This window comes from Mus musculus, chromosome 11 (genome assembly GCF_000001635.26).
Source record: "Mus musculus strain C57BL/6J chromosome 11, GRCm38.p6 C57BL/6J".
Lineage (NCBI taxonomy): Eukaryota > Metazoa > Chordata > Mammalia > Rodentia > Muridae > Mus > Mus musculus.
The window spans coordinates 53,812,115-53,828,294 of record NC_000077.6 but is presented as its reverse complement, the minus strand read 5'-3'; the positions used below and the strand labels follow the sequence as shown (position 1 = coordinate 53,828,294).

General features: G+C 48.4%; 1 long non-coding RNA gene across 1 annotated transcript in view; it reads left to right on the top strand.

The window, feature by feature from the left end:
* Gm12216 (predicted gene 12216) overlaps positions 1 to 16,180 on the top strand; it is a 73,768-nt gene that overhangs the window by 30,962 nt on the left and 26,626 nt on the right. Inside the window, exon 3 of the long non-coding RNA NR_033332.1 lies at positions 14,679 to 14,719. This is a non-coding gene — a long non-coding RNA (predicted gene 12216). The remainder of the gene's footprint in view (positions 1 to 14,678; positions 14,720 to 16,180) is intronic.

Sequence of the window (16,180 nt, the reverse complement as noted above, 5' to 3'; positions counted from 1 at the left end):
AAAGAAGTGTGGAAATACGCTGAAGCAACAGGACAAAAAGATCATGCATGCTTCCAGGTGCCTTTGTCACCCCCAGTGCACCCGTTGCCCCATTTTTGGGAATTTATTTTCACAAAACTCACATCTAGTTGTGTCTTCTCTGTCTAAAATACTTGAGCAGCTTCTCTCTGCCAGCAAGTCCTGAGCTTTCAGCCCAACACCTCTGTAATCACGTTTACATTTAATTTTATATTTAATATTAGCATGGTGGCCTATGTGGAAGTCACAGGACAACTTTGGTTGCATTGGTTTGCTTGGTCCACCTGTAGGTGGGATCCAAGGATCACACTCAGGTCGTCAGGCATACACAGTGAGTCTTTACCCACTTAAGCCTTCTTACTAGCCCCTCAGCTGTCCTAGATCCTCTGGGAGGCAGACGCCAGGCAGGACCAGGAAATGCAGATTCACTGAAAGATAAAGCTGGAGAAATGGACAGGAAAGTTAGCCTGGTGAGAGTGGCTACTGTCTGGTTCCTGGGAAGGAAGGAAAAAGAAGGAAGATCTCTTAGGAGACACCTCAGACTGACCTTGAAGAATGTCCCAACCAGCCTGGTGCTGACTGGACCTCTGGAGTGCTCTCCCTGAGCAGAAATGGACTAGCCTAGAGTACACATCCTTGACATGGTTTCCAGGAATTGACCTGACTTGGCGCAGCTAGGGGATGTAGAAATGACCATCACACAGACACACGGAAAAGCTGGGATCAGATGGTCCAGGCTCTCTGACAGAGAAACCAGAGTGTGCAGGAAGCTCAGCATGTTTATTATTTACAGTTGACAGAGAGGCAGGGTTATTACATACAGCTGAACAAGGAGGTGGGGTTATCACCTACAGATAAACAGGGAGGCAGGTTGTTATATTTATATACAGCTGAACAAAGAGTCAGGTTTAGCTGGTTTCTGTAGGAGTCTCTAGGTAGGCAGTCTTCAGGCTGTAAACATAGTGGGTAGAGCTGTTGCCAGGAGAAAGCTATGGTGGACATTTTCTGCACACACTGTCAACACCTGCACTTGAACCAGAAGGCGGCTTTGGCATCTTTTTGAGCCTCACACCAGGGGAAGGCAGGAAGGTTTTGCTCTTTCCCTGTATGTCTGAGTCTTGGCACAACCCTCTCACATCAACAACACACTCTGGACATCACACACTCCAGCCATTATCATCCAGCCATTATCAAGGAGCAGCCCTGGGGAGTGGCCTTTGTTGCGGGACATTTGTTCACACTGTGAACCCCGAGATTGTGCTACTTACTAAAAACACTTGTTTCTAGTTGTGGTGTGGCTCAGCACTTAGCACATAGCTTTAATCCTTCCGGCTGGCATACAGACTTAATCCCAAACAATGAAGGTAAGGTTAGTTTGTAGACAGAAGCACCCATGTTTGAAAGTGATGTCTAGTAGATTGACAGACAAAGTGATGAATCAGAAAAAGATTTGGCAGAATAGGATACGCCCAACCTCTCACAAGAAGAGAGAAGAAAGAGAAGCTACTTAAGGAGCAGAGAAAGAGAAAAAGAGGAGGAGGCAGTTTTACCAGGGTCAGCTATAGAGAAACAGGTTGCAGAGAGAGAACAAGCTAGACACAGGTGAAGACAGACAAGCCATATTCGAACATATCACCAAACTTAATATGAGGCCTGCAGAACAATTCAATTAAAAAAACCCTGAGAGAACCCAGATTGAATCAGTCAGCTCATAGAGGACTTTGAGCCAGAACAGCTGAGTTGAACCAGCCAGGCAGATCTCAGACAGAACTAGAAAGGGTGAGCTTATTCAGCAGCAAGTCTCAGAAACTGAAAACATTCTAAGCCTAGATTAGATTGTATGGAGTCTGGAAGCTTCCAGGACCAGGTCTGGATGAGCAGACTGAGGTAGTAAGCCTCAGAGACGACAATTCTATCAGGAGAGTAAAAAAACAGTTTTATAGGTCTTGACTTGAGAACTGCCTGCACCCTGAAGCTGCAGGTACCACAGCCACCATAATCAAAGCCTGATTTTATTATCTCCCTTTCCGTTCTCCAGGACCCTGTGCACTGGCGCCACTGGCCTGACCACATGCCAGGAGCCACACCAACCTTCTATGTCTACCTAAATCCCAGCCTTTGCTTATTCAGTTCTCTCTGCCTCTGATGCTCCTCCCAACAGAAACCTTCATGTTCTCAGCATCTGGCTTAATTGCAATTTCCTGATGCCATTCTGAAAAATTTGTCCCTTCCTATTCCTGTGGCACTATTTTTAGGTCAGTAGTCTCCAGGCTGGAGTGTCTTGGCCACTGTTTGTTCTGAGACAAGGTCTTGTGTAGTCTAGACCTGCCTCAAACTTACATTTCTCCTGCCTCAGCTTATTGAATATGAAGATTACAAATGCATGCCATTACATTGACTCTGGTCAAACAAACAGAGGCTTCCACCAGTCTTTTTAGCTATCTGTGTATATCAATGAGTGTCTGTGATGTGTGTGTGCACTAGTGCACACGGGCATACACATTTGCAGAGGCCAGAAGAGGTTTTGGATCCCGAGAACTAGAATTGTAGGTGGGTGTGAGGCACTTTATATGGGTGCTGGGAACTGAACTCAGGTCTTCTTTAAGAGTAGTGAGTGCTCATAACCTCTGAGTCATCTCTAGAGGCCCCCCACTTCCCTTTTTCCTGGATGTGAATGTTCGCCCCACTCCCCACCCCCACACACCTTCTTTTCTCTAGCAGGGTGTTCAGCACGGGTGGAAGTCAGGAGACTCTGGCTTAGATGTTGGCACTGCCTTGACTGTTGTTAGGAATTTTTTTTTAAAGATTTATTTATTATATGTAAGTACACTGTAGCTGTCTTCAGACACACCAGAAGAGGGCATCAGATCTCATTACAGATGGTTGTGAGCCGCTATGTGGTTGCTGGGATTTGAACTCAGGACCTCTGGAAGAGCAGTCGGTGCTCTTAACAACTGAGCCATCTCTCCAGCCCTAATTTTTTTTTAAGATGTTGCTTACTTGTATTTTATATGAAGGAATGTTTTTAAACATATATGTAGTGCACAGTGTGTATGCAGTGCCTGTGGAAGCCAGAAGGCAACACTGCATCTCCTCTGACTGGAGTTACGGACAGTCGTGAGCCTCCCTGCCAGGTGCTAGGAACGGAACCGGGGTTGTCTGCAAGAGCAGCCAGTGCTCTTAACCATTTTCCCAGCCCTTTAGTGGGAATTCTTGGAGGCTTCAGAGCATGAAGAAGCCCATCTCTAGAGCCCCAGAATAACCTCTGGGGCTACACCCAAAGTGTTCTCAAGTGTTATCATTCCTTTACACTGGACGGGTCAGTGACCAGACCACTGTGTTAGCTTAGAGAGCAGCAACTGCTCTAAGGCTGGTTCCCTGGGTTTTAATCCCAGTGCTGTGTCACAGAGACCCCCAAAGAAGGTTCAAGAAAGAAACCCAGACCTCACATTGTTCTAAGGTTGTCCCCAGAGGCTTTGCCTTCCATATGTAACTGGAAAGAGACTTTATGGATTCTGAGGCCGCAATCCAGAGTTAACCCTAAGAGTCAGATCATGCATGCTGAGAGGACAGGATAACAGACCCACACACTTAGAAGCCAGCATCAGGAAGAGCAGACTCCTGCTGTGCTGCTAAAGGACCCTTCACTGTTGTTATTAAGTCACTCTAAAGATCTCAAACCAAGCAAGTTGTGGGCAGATTGTTCAGGGACCCAGAACCTGCGGTGTATGAAGTGCAACACCAGACACCAGGAAAAACAAACAAAACAAATTAGAGCAAAATACACAGCTCTGTTATGCAAGGCACAAGCAAAACCTTTTTTAGTCCTGGCTACAATCGTGAACCAAGAACGCTGTCTGTAGAGATTCCCCGAGGGTCATGTAAGCAGTTGGGATGGTTATATCTTTTTAAACAGTTTCTGAAAACATGGGGTAAAAAACAAAATCTCAGCTATTCATCTTGAAACAGCCTGCTAGTCCAGGAGAAGCCCAAGGCCCTACAGATTCACTTCCCTGGAACTGGGGCTGGGAGCAGAGCTCGAGCTTCTGGAGTTGCTGGGGGCAGGGGTATGTGTTCTCAGCCTTCCATTCCCATAGGCATCTGTGTCTTGGCCTGGGGAGAGAGCAGGACCCAGGATGTAGCCGGAGGTCTCCTGGGGGTCCTTCCTCCCAGGCTCATTCTTCTCACTTAACAGTCTGACATGAAGGAAACATGCAGGGCTGCGGGGCCCTGAGCCATGGCAAGAATCTTCCCTTCTCTCTGGAGTCTTGGGAGGCCCAGGCTTTCCCCAACCAGTGGAGCTTACACTCTTCAAAGCATTGCCCGCGTCTCTAGACACTTACCGGTTACCATCCTAGCCCAACTCCATGTCTCCATGTTCTTAGATACGGGCAAGTATTTAGTGTCATCCCTCTCTGCTCAGATTTGTATTGTACCTCAATCTCTCTCTGTGTGTGTGTGTGTGTGTGTGTGTGTGTGTGTGTGTGTGTGTGTGTGTTAGGGGGTCATCTGTGTGAGGTGGTGGATGTCTGTAATTCAGGAGATAGAGGAGAAAAGCTACAACTGAAGCCAGCCTGGGCTACATGGTGAGTTCTGGGCCACCCTTGCCTGCCTCGTGGAGACCCCAGACTAACAGAGTTAGGAAAATACTTCAGTCTGAAAAGCTCTTGCTTACTGCACAAATGTGAGACAATAGTTCGCTCCTCAGAGATCACAGAAAAGCCAGGTGAGATGGCTCAGGGCTATAATCCCAGCTCTGCAGGAGCAGGGAGAGGTAGAACCCTGGACTCACGAAGTCACCCAGAAAGCTCCAGATGATCAAAGAGACCCTGTGTCACAAAACAAGGTGGGTGTCACCTGAGAAATGACACCTGAACTTGACCTCTGGCCTCTTCGAGCACCTGCCTGTGCACAGTTGTACATTCAGACAAACAAGCACACATATAGAACAAGCAAGTAAAAAATAATTAAAAATTATAAGTGTAAAGAGGGCTTGGTCTAGTAGTTCTTAGCTTGTTTGAGATCTCACTCCTTTTCCAGGATCTCTTGGAACAAGTAGACCCTCTCTCTGGAAGAATTCACAGGCAGCCAGAACTGTGTGCACAGTTTGTAGCTTTCAAGGGCCACTGCCCCAGCCTGAGTTTCTGAGCACTTAGTGGAGAGAGAAGAAGTGGGAGAAGGTGATGGCAGGGCCAGGGGACAGAGAGAGACACAGGTAGGGAGTCACGACTGGTGGTCGTACCTAAGACTAGGCACAGGATCACCAGTGAGTGTTGCTAGTCCTAGGCAGAGTCAGGTCTCAAACTTGATCAAACAGCTAACTGAGGTGCCTATTTAGCATATCAGACAGACTCTGGCTCCAGGGCCCTCGGTCCATACTCAGGACTGTGATTGCCTCTTACAGAGTCATCCAGGCTGGCATATCCCACTCCCTACCCTTCACCTCTCCAGCCCCCAGACTTCCCTTTCCCCAGATTCTGATTCCTTTATCACCTCAGCCATTTTGGCTACTCACTTTTGGTCCTCTTAGTTCCTTTGCATTCTCTTGACTTCCTGCCCCCCACTCAGACTACTGTTGGCCATGTTCAGTCTGGAGCCTTCCAGGTGCCTCTGGCTATTCTCTCCCTCATTATCTACAGTAAGCCTTCTCCTCAACCATGATTGGTTTGTTTTTCAGTCAGCAACTGTGCTAGGCCACAGCAGTGGTCCATGGCCATGGGCTGAGACTTATGCACTGTAACTTTGAATATCTAGCATAAAACTTAAAGAGTTGAAGGAAACTGGCCCTAGAGTCATTTTCTTGGAGGAGGCGAGTGGAGCTTGTGTCTATCAGGTAGGTTGGGGCCCTCACAGCCAGTTGACAGGGGCTCCCAGTAGGCTCCCAGCCAACAAGGTAGGGAGGGGCTTGGTCACTGCACACCCTAAGAAAATGAAATGAGTACATGATCGCTCCAAAGTATCGTTGAGATTTTTGTTGTAGATAGGAGAGAAAGTCCTGCCAGAGGCATATGGAAGAGTCTAGAGTAAGAATAGAAAGTAGGACCATGGACATGGCCAATTGACTGAACTGAGTTACCAAGTATTGAAGGGAGCAGAGAGAAGAAGAAAGAGGAAATGGGGGAGGGGCAGGCCAAGAACCAAGAGCAAATGGACTTGGGGAGGAGAGCAAAGTCCATGAGCTGAAGATTTAGGATAGGAGAAGAGCTGAGAGGAGCCACAGGTACTAAGTGACCCAGAGGCCAGTGTGCGCTTTGGTATGCTAATGGGCATTTGTCCTGGGCTTCTTTTGGACCCAACAATGATAAATTCTTGAGTCTAAGATTCTGTCTTTTCTGTGGGGACGTCGATCTCATGAAGTAGCATGTGATTGCTAGGGTATCATTCTGTGCAAAATGGGGGGTGGGGGGTGGAAATGGGGAAGTTTCTGGACCCAGATTCCATCCCAACACATCACAGGGGATTTCTGGAAGCAGAGCAGCCGCCAAAGCAAGCTCAATGATTGTTTGTAGTCCAAAGCTTGTGCATAGCTCCCGCTGGGTGGTGACTCAGGGAGGGTAGAATTTCCCTTGGGCCAGCCAGCTGGACAAGTCTACACTGTTCACTGTGCAGGCCCCAGCACACAAGAGCAGGGTCTGACCAAGGGGAGGGGGCAAGGTGGGTGGGAGGGGAGGGAACCTGATTTAACATGCACGTGTGCATGTGCACAATGATCAGCCAGGGTTTCCCCCACATCCAGCCTACCCTATCCCCATCCCCAGCCCCAGCCCCAGCCCACACTGGCTCCACAGCTGATCCAAAAGAGACATCTGCACATGCCTGCTGAGCTGCGGGAGGTGCCACTCCCACTGATGCCACGTGGCATGGGTCAGTCTTCACACTCAAGTGGATCCACCCTTGGGTCAGATGTTCTCCAACCTCCGAATCTCCCCCTTGCTTCACTATGGTATTTAAAACTATCAGTTTTGTTCTTACTGATGTGTTCTCTGGACTCTTTTGTTCGTGTGTGTGTGTGTGTGTGTGTGTGTGTGTGTGTGTGTGTGTGCGCGCGCATGCATACCTGCATGTAGGTGTGTGTTACTTCCAGGCACCTTATGCCCAGGCTGGCCTAAGACTCACTCTGTAGCCTAGGCAGACCTTGACTTCCTTGTCACCCCAAATAGCTGGGACGACAGGCACATGCACCGCGAGGTGAGGCGTGAGGCGTCCAGGTTATTGGCCGTCATGCAGTCTGTTGGCACAGTGAGGCTGACAGGTTGGAAAGTATCAGCTAGCCGGACCACAGTTTTAGTCTGTGCGAGGAGATAATGAATCTTCGTTTCACTTTCTCGTGGTCTAGCAAGCTCCCTGATGCAAGCGAGCAGACACTGCCGTATAGCCAGCCCACTGCCATCACCAGGGAAGTACCTAGCATCACATCATTTCCCTCCCTTTGACTAAGGAAGGGAAGTTAGCCATGTGTTCCTGACCTGGGAAGGGAAGAGACACACTCTACAGATGCTAGAGAGGGCGGGATGCAGTCCTGATCCATCAGGGCCAGGTCACATTGAGTCAAGAAGACTGGCCCCTGGCCCTGATGGCTCAGGCATGCAAAGCAGATGTCAACTGTCATCCTGCATACTGACAGTGCCAATCAATTAAGGTGACTGGGTTTCAGTTCTCTGAGGAGTAACCTTTTGGGTGTGGTGGGGCCAGGCAGATGAATCAGCTACAGGCCTGCTTCTCCACAGGTGCTCCACTTAGCAGGGGAAAGGGAGGCTAGTCTTAGTCATCTGAACCCTGAATACTCTGCATCCCCTCTTATCCCTGGCTTAAGTCTAGCTGCCTCTCTTCACTGCATCTGGGGTCCTGGTCTTGGGCTCTCAGGAATTAGTAAATCCATGGTCTGGTGGGAGGGAGTCCTTTCTGGCTCACAGCAAAGTCAGCCAGCTCCAAGACAGGTGCCTAACAGTCCCAATGTTCACCCTGGGTGTGGATTCCCAAGTCCCTTGCTGGCAGGACTGCACTGACAGAGGAGCCTAGGACACCCCCATGCCCTTTTCATTGGCCCTGGGCATCTACAGGCAGATCCCAGGAAGAGGGGTTGGGGCTCAGGTGATCATGGGAGAGGCAGGGTACTGGTGGGGTGCTGCCCCTCCTAAGGATATACCTTCTCTCTCTTTAAGACTTATGAATTGGCTGCTCCATTTTTACCCCCACATCCCTCTGCAGGCCCATCGCTCCCAACAAAATGAGTCCCCAGGGGTCAGAACCCAGCTCTGACCTTCCCCACCCTCTTCCTCCTGTGATGTGGACAAGGTACCTAACATTCTAAGCTAGTTTCTAAGATGGCCCGCCTCATCCTTAAAAGTGTCCCGGAGCAAGGATTGGGGATGTGCGTTTGGGACCAGTACAGGAACGATGGTACATTGTAAGTCAGGAGTGTCCAGGCGGTGTAGCAAATGGGTAGAGGACAACCAACTCTGTCTACTAGAGTAAACTGCGGAGCTTCCTGTCTGTGTCATGGAGCATGGTGGGGAGGCAACCCTCCAGGCCTTTGGGTTTGTTGGACACCGGATACCTGTGTATTTTACCAGTGTTTTAGTCGATGTCATCATACTCATCTTACAGATGAGCTAGCTCAGGCCTCTGGAGTAGCATGTGTGAGTGCCACTGCACTGAGTTCAGGTGTTACTAGCTCTAAGTGTGCAGTCAGCAGAGTCCCACCCTGCAACACATGCCTTCCCCAGGTGGTGACCCCCCATAGGTCAGTGTCTGGATGCACTCCCCGGTGTGGTGACCCCCATAGGTCAGTGTCTGGATGCACTCCCCAGTGTGGTGACCCCCCATAGGTCAATGTCTGGATGCACTCCCCGGTGTGGTGACCCCCCCATAGGTCAGTGTCTGGATGCACTCCCCGGTGTGGTGACCCCCGGGATAGGCCAGGGTCTGGATGCACTCCCCGGTGTGGTGACCCCCGGGATAGGTCAGGGTCTGGATGCACTCCCCGGTGTGGTGACCTTCAGGTTTGGGACTCTCTTACTCTCTAGGCACTGCCTCTAAGGGCACAGACTGTCCCTAGAAGTCCCTTGAGAGATGGAGAGCAAACCAGGGAGTGTCCCTACATCTCTGACCCCAAGCCAGGATTTTTCCCCCATTCCGGGGGATGGGGGGAGCTTACCCATGGGGATTTCCCCAAGGGGCCGGAGTGGGCTTTTTCCTGGGGTCAGAGAAGGACATTGCACTCCGGCTGAGGTGGGGAATCCCCCATGGATTTCATGGTGCCAATGGGAGGAGCCTATTGTTTTCCTGAAACATGGGCTCTTAAGGGGGAAGAGAGACTAGGGCCTGCCTGAATTAGCCTCTTAGCCAAGCTTCTTGGTGTCTGGAGCTCCATCTTCCTTCCCGCCCCCCACCAGCCAACACCCTCCCCCCCCTTGCTGCCATGAGACCATGACACCAGGCAATGACACTTGTATTTAATAACGGAAGGAAACAGTCTACGACTTGGAGCCTCCACCCACTTCTGAGGAAAAATAAAAGACACCAGATTGTTCATTACAACACCGACTTTTGATGGCACTGACTAGAAACAAGGCCAGTGTTTAAGGATAAGAAACAAAAATTATCCTGAAGAGGAAACTCAGATGACAAGAGGATTTCATATAAAAACTCAAGTCACAAAAACAGTGTTCATGGTTTCTCTTTTTGGTTTTGTTGGTTTTGTAACTAAATTTTCTTTCTTTCTTTTATGCATATAGATGTTTTGCCTGCATGTATGTGCTCTACATGTATGTCTGGTGTCCATGGAGGCTGGAATAGTGCATCATATCCTCCGGAACTAGAATTAGGGACAATTGTATACCACCCCATGTGTACTGGGAATCAAACCTTGGTTCTCTGAAAGAGCAGCCAGGGAGTGCTCTGACCATTGAGACATCCAGCCCCTTACTGAGACAGGGCCTTGCTGTACATTCCAGACTGACTTCAAAATCCCTGCAATCCTCCTGCCTCAGCCTCTGAGCATTGGGATTACAGGCATATGCCACCACATACAGCTTGCTTTCATTTCCTTCCTCCCAGTTTTACCGTTGCAAGCCAGACACGGTGATGTATACTTGTAATTCAAGAACTTGAGAAATGGAGTCATTAGGATCAGGAGTTCAAGGCCAACCTGAACAGGACGAGACTCTATCTAAAAATATATAAGGAAACAACTGTCTGGAAGGATGTCTATGAAATGCTTTTGTGTATGAGACTAAGCCTCATACACAAAAGCTTTTGACCTGAAGCTTCTTGTGTAGACCAGGCTGGGCTTAAACCTGATCCTCCAGCCTTTGCCTTCCCAGTGCTGGGATCACAGGCATGTGCCACTACCCCAGTTAATACCAAATGCTAGCTGTAGTTACTGCTGAGAAGTAGGATTATACGTGCCTCTTGGGGGCGGGGGATTCTGTCTTCAGTATTTCCCAAAGCTCCATCAGTGAAAGGCACTGTCTTTTATGTTTTCGTAGTTGTGAAGGAGAAAGCTCACAATATCAGGCACGAGGGAGCTCTCCTTCTGGCTCTGTAGCTGGTCAGCCCAGTCCCCAGCCAAGGTGCAGAATTGCAGACAAAAGATGCTAAGAAGAAAGCATCAGAAAGGATTGGCCCAGGATGTCTGTCCAGCCATCACCAGAGAGCCCAGCTGACAATACGGGCTGTATCAGGAGGAGGCTCCTCCGTGCCTTCTGCTATCCCTTGCTCCATATTACTGTGCTCATAGGCTCATTGGCATCTGAAGTTGCCTCTCTGCTAATGGCATGTCTGATGAGTTTTATCCCTGTGGAGAGAGAACAGGAGCCCTTGAGCCTCCCATCACGGAAGATCAGATGAGCAGCCCTGGACTATGGACATTATCCTGAGGCTACACATGGCAATGTGAGATAGAACTGACTTCATAGGAATGGAGAAGGAGAGAGAGCGCAGACTTGTGAGCCCTGAAATGGATGGAACATGACAACTGGGGGAACCTGGCCCTATCCATAGTTGCAGTTAGAGGTGTTGTGAGTGAGCCAGCTTTGCAGTCTGCATTTGAGGACAGTGAAGAGAGAGCCAATTTCTCTTCCGTTCTGAAGTCCCTCCTGCTGTGGCAGCTACCTCCACTCATCATCCCGTCTTCATGTTCATCCCATCTGTTCTGCTGGTCCTGCCGTGACCAGGTAGCTGCAAGATGCTACATCCAGTCTTTAGTTCTCTGTCTTCACATTCGGTGGCCTGTCTCTGTGTGCTGCTCATCCCCCCTGGCTCCCATCCTGTTGGCCCTCCTACACATAGTCCTCAGGCACCTTTGCTAAACTGTTGAATGGGCTTCTATTGTCCCCAGCTTCTCCCTGACATCCACCCTCTTGGTAGTCTTATCCTACACCATGACACTAAAGAGCTACATGCTAAAAACTCCCAGCCTTCATTCCCAGCCTCTCCAGATTCACCTTCTAGTGGCATGCCTAAAAGATATCAGTGTTTAGCTGGGCGTGGTGGCTCACGCCTTTAATCCCAGCACTTGGGAGGCAGAGGCAGGCGGATTTCTGAGTTCTAGGCCAGCCTGGTCTACAAAGTGTGTTCCAGGACAGCCAGAGCTACACAGAGAAACCCTGTCTCAAAAAACCAAAAAAAAAAAAAAAAAAAAAGATATCAGTGTTTAACATCTCCCCACCAGTCACCCTGCCCCATTACCAAGCCTGCGCCATTGCAGGCATCTGTATCTCACAAGCTCAGAGCTTGCTCTGACTAGTTTCTGTTGTCAACTTAACACACCCTTGAGTCACCTGGCAAGAAGGAATCCCAATCAAAGAAATCATCTTGTCCTGTGGCCATGTCTGTGAGGAATTATAGTGATTGATGTAAGAGGGCTTAGCCCACTGTGGGTGGCACTATCCCTAAGCAAATGGACCTGGCCTATCTAAGCAACTCAGCAGAACATGAGCCAGAGAAGCCAGCAAGCAGCAGTCCCCTGTGGTTCCTGCTATGATTTCTCTTAATGATAGATTATGAGCTGGAGGTTCAGATGAAAGAAAGCCTTTTGCAGGGGGCTTTTGCTTGCCATGTTTTATCGCAGCATCAAAAATCAAACTAGAATAACTAGATGGCCACCTCCACATTTTATTTTATTTTATAAGGTTTATTTATTTATTAATTATTTTATGTATGTGAGTACACTGTAGCTGTACAGATGGTTGTCATGTGGTTGTTGGGAGTTGCATTTTTTTAGAACTTCTGCTCGCTCTGGTCAACCCCATCGCTCCATTCAACCACGCTTTCTCAGTCCCTGCTTGCTTCAGCCCAAAGATTTATTTATTATTATTATATGTAAGTAGACTGTAGCTGACTTCAGACGCACCAGAAGAGGGCATCAGATCTCACTACAAGTGGTTGTGAGGCACCATGTGATTGCTGGGACCTGAACTCAGGACCTTCGGAAGAGCAGTCAGTGCTCCTCTTGCCAGCCCCTCCTCCACCTTTTAAAAAGGAATCTCTCACAGTCAGCTATTGGATGGAACACAGGGCCCCCAATGGAGGAGCTAGAGAAAGTACCCAAGGAGCTAAAGGGGTCTGCAACCCTATAGGTGGAACAACAATATGAACTAACCAGTACCCCCGGAGCTCATGTCTCTAGCTGCATATGTATCAGAAGATGGCCTAGTCAGCCATCATTGGGAAGAGAGGTCCCTTAGTCTTGCAAACTTTATATGCCTCAGTTTGGGGGAACACCAGGGCCAAGAAGTGGGAGTGGGTGAGTAGGGGAGTGGGGGGAGGTCTAGGGGACTTTTGGGATAGCATTTGAAATGTAAATGAAGAAAATACCTAAAAAAAAAAATAACATGTCAAAAAATAAAATTGTATTTATCAAGTTAAAAAAAAAAAAAAGGAATCTCGCCAGGCAGTAGTGGCGCACTCCTTTAATCCCGGCACTTAGGAAGCAGAGGCAGGCAGATTTCTGCGTTTGAGGCCAGCCTGGTCTACAGAGTAAGTTCCAGGACAGCCAGGGCTACACAGAGAAACCCTGTCTAGAAAAACAAAACAAAACAAAAACAAACAAGAAAATCTCAAATTCTCAATTGTTATCTATTGGCAAAGCCTGTTAGCGCCACGTTCTAGAATTTGACCACACCCCAACACCTCCTTGTTACTCCTCTGTCCAAGCCACCATTGTCCCTGGGGTTTCTGCAATAACTGGCTCTCTGACTGAATGACTCTAACGTTGTTAAGTTTATTCTCAACAGTGCTTCTAGGATGATGTCATTTCTCTCTATTAACCCTTTTAGTGGCTCCACTCTTGTTGGGGCAAAGCCCAAATTTGCATACTGGCTTTCCTCTAGTGCCTTGAAATTACAGGACTGTCTCTCTACTTTTCTTTTCTTTTCTTTTCTTTTCTTTTCTTTTTTTTTTTTGTTTTTTGTTTTTTGTTTTTTGTTTTTTGTTTTTTGTTTTTTGTTTTTTGTTTTCAAGACAGGGTTTATCTGTGTAGCCCTGGCTGTCCTGGAACTCAGTCTGTAGACCAGGCTGGCCTCGAACTCAGAAACCCGCCTGCCTCTGCCTCCCAAGTGCTGGGATTAAAGGCATGTGCGCCACCACACACGGCTGCCTCTCTACTTCTTGAGCCTCTCTTTCCTCCTCTTTGTCATTACTCTGGTCACACAGCTGTCCTCTCTGGTCATGCCAGGCAAGCTGTCCGTCACCTCCAGACTTTAAATGTTCTTGTTCCTGACCCTGGGAGCCACTCTTCCATAACCCACTGAGTTCAGATCCTCAACTCTTGGGTTATTTTTTCACTCTTGGAAATCCAACCTTCCATATGTGCTCATGTTTGTAGACCTTTCTTTCTCTTTCTCTTTCTTTTCTTTTTCTTTTTTTTTTCTTTTTTCCTTCTGCATCTCTTATATCCTAGCCTGCCCTTGAACTTACTGCATATCCAAGTGTGACTCTGCATTTCCAGTTCTCCTGCCTCTGCCTCCCAAGTATAATGATCACGGGCATATGCTACCACACCTAGTTTTATGTGGTGCTGGAGATGAAACCTAGAGCTTCATATATGCAAGGCAAACAGTCAACCAACTGGGCTACATACATCCCAGCCCCACTATTCAGAATTTTAAAACTACTTCTCAACATTCCCTACTCTTCTTGATTTTCTTTTTTTTCCCCCTTCATAGCACTTTATTTCCTGTGACTACTATATGTTTGTTTATTAATTCAGCTCTTAGTATTTCCAAGAACACAGACTCCCTAAGGGCAAATGCTTCTTTCCACTGCTGCATACTCCAGGTCCTAGGACAGTGTTCGGCATGTATGGTAGGTGTTCAGTAACTGCTGAGATCTGCCCACCCATGGTGAGATGGCCATAGGGTGTTCAATAAGTAGCTGCTGATTGGCTCCATCAGTAAAGATAAATAAAGAGGTCGCTTCTATTCCCCGAGCCTTGAGAAGGAAGAGCGCTGGGGTTTCTCCTAGTCTGCAGGCATTCAACGCTGAGAAGCCAGTCTCAGTAGAAAGGGCCTTGGGTGTGCCATGGCCCTGTGCCTGTCTCAGTTTGTGTGCAGCTAGCCCACATCTCAGTGGCTCTTGGAGAGCTTGTCACAGATGAGCCTGCATTACTCGCCGTCTGTCCCCAATCCACTCACTATCCACGTCCTTTCTTCTTCCAGGTGCTGGAGTGCACAGCGCCTCCAACGAGAACAGCTAAGAGGTAAGAGAGCAATGAACTGTGGCTGGTTTGGGATTTCCCGTCTTAAAGGTTATGGAAAGTAGCCCAGGAAACCCCAGGGGAATGGTGCTGGCTTCACGGACAGAGTGTGAACCCTGGAACTAGGGGACAGTTCAGTCACGCCAGGGGTGGCGTGAGGTCTTTAGAGTCTGTTTTCTGCTGGTACAATGGAACATCTGAAATTGGATAATTTATAAAGGAAAACATTTCATTTAGACTCATTTTTTTCCCAGAGGCAGGAAGCCCAAGATCAGATAGCCCTACCTCATATGGCTCTCATGCAGTAACATGAACAAGGTGGCAGTCAGCAGGACAGGGCTCGCTGAGGATTCCACAGAGCCAGTGATCTCAGAGTGACAGACCTTGTTCTAGACCCAGCAGCACTTCCATGGGAAAATGCCTGGCGTCAGGCCCACAGGATGGCCTTCCTGCTCCACCACCCAAAGGCCTTCCCTTGCTAGCGTCTCCAGAGCTCCTCCATGGTGCTCCAAAGTCAAGGAAGGCCTTGATCAGTTTAGTTCTAGACCAAAAGCTTACTAAAATGTCTCTCCTCCCTGCCCCCACTATGGTTCCCTGCTGAATCTCAGTCTAATTGACAAAAAAAAGAAAAGAAAGAAAATCAGCAGCTACTTGATGTAAGGCAGTATGTCTATACCAAAATGTACTGCTGGTGGGGTGGGGGGGGGGCTACTAGGGAGCTACTGCTGCTGATGCGGGGGCTGCTGATGTTGTGGGTATGGGAGTGATGATGTAGACTGATGTTGCTGTGGGGATGCTCCTGATGTAAGATAGTGCTGACACGGGGGACTGCTGCTATGACTGGAAAGAGGTAGCTTTAAAACTGTGTCCAGCCTTCGACCAAGCAGTTGGCCTTGCAGAACTAAGGAATAATCACATCCAAGCAAAGGTGACTGTACAAAGGTGTTGTCTATAACCGCAACATTTGTAACATCACAGAGAACTTGTTCAGGAGCCAGTTAGTTTGCTCAGTAAGGGTGCCTGCCACCAAGCCTGAAGACCGGAGTTTGATTCCCACTCCCACAAGTTGACTTCTGACTTCCGCACACTCAGTCGGCACGTGTGTATACTTCCACTCAAGTACACACTAAATAAATAAATAAATAAATGTAATTTTAAAAGAGAAGAAATTATTCACAACTTTCCCATCTATCCAAGGGTATATCAAGCATCAGAGTGACATACACACATATTTATTGAGAAAGACATATCTATTATTTTGTTTGTGGGTCCTCTTCCTCTTCCTCCTCCTCCTCCTCCTCCTCTTCTTCTTCTTCCTCCTCCTCCTCCTTCTCCTCCTCCTCTTCTTCCTTCTCCTCCTCCTCCTCCTTCTTCTTCAATAGGGTTTCTCTGTGTAGCTCTGGCCATTCATGACCTCTCTGTAGACCAGGCTGGCCTCAAACTCAAAGATCCACCTCCCTCTGC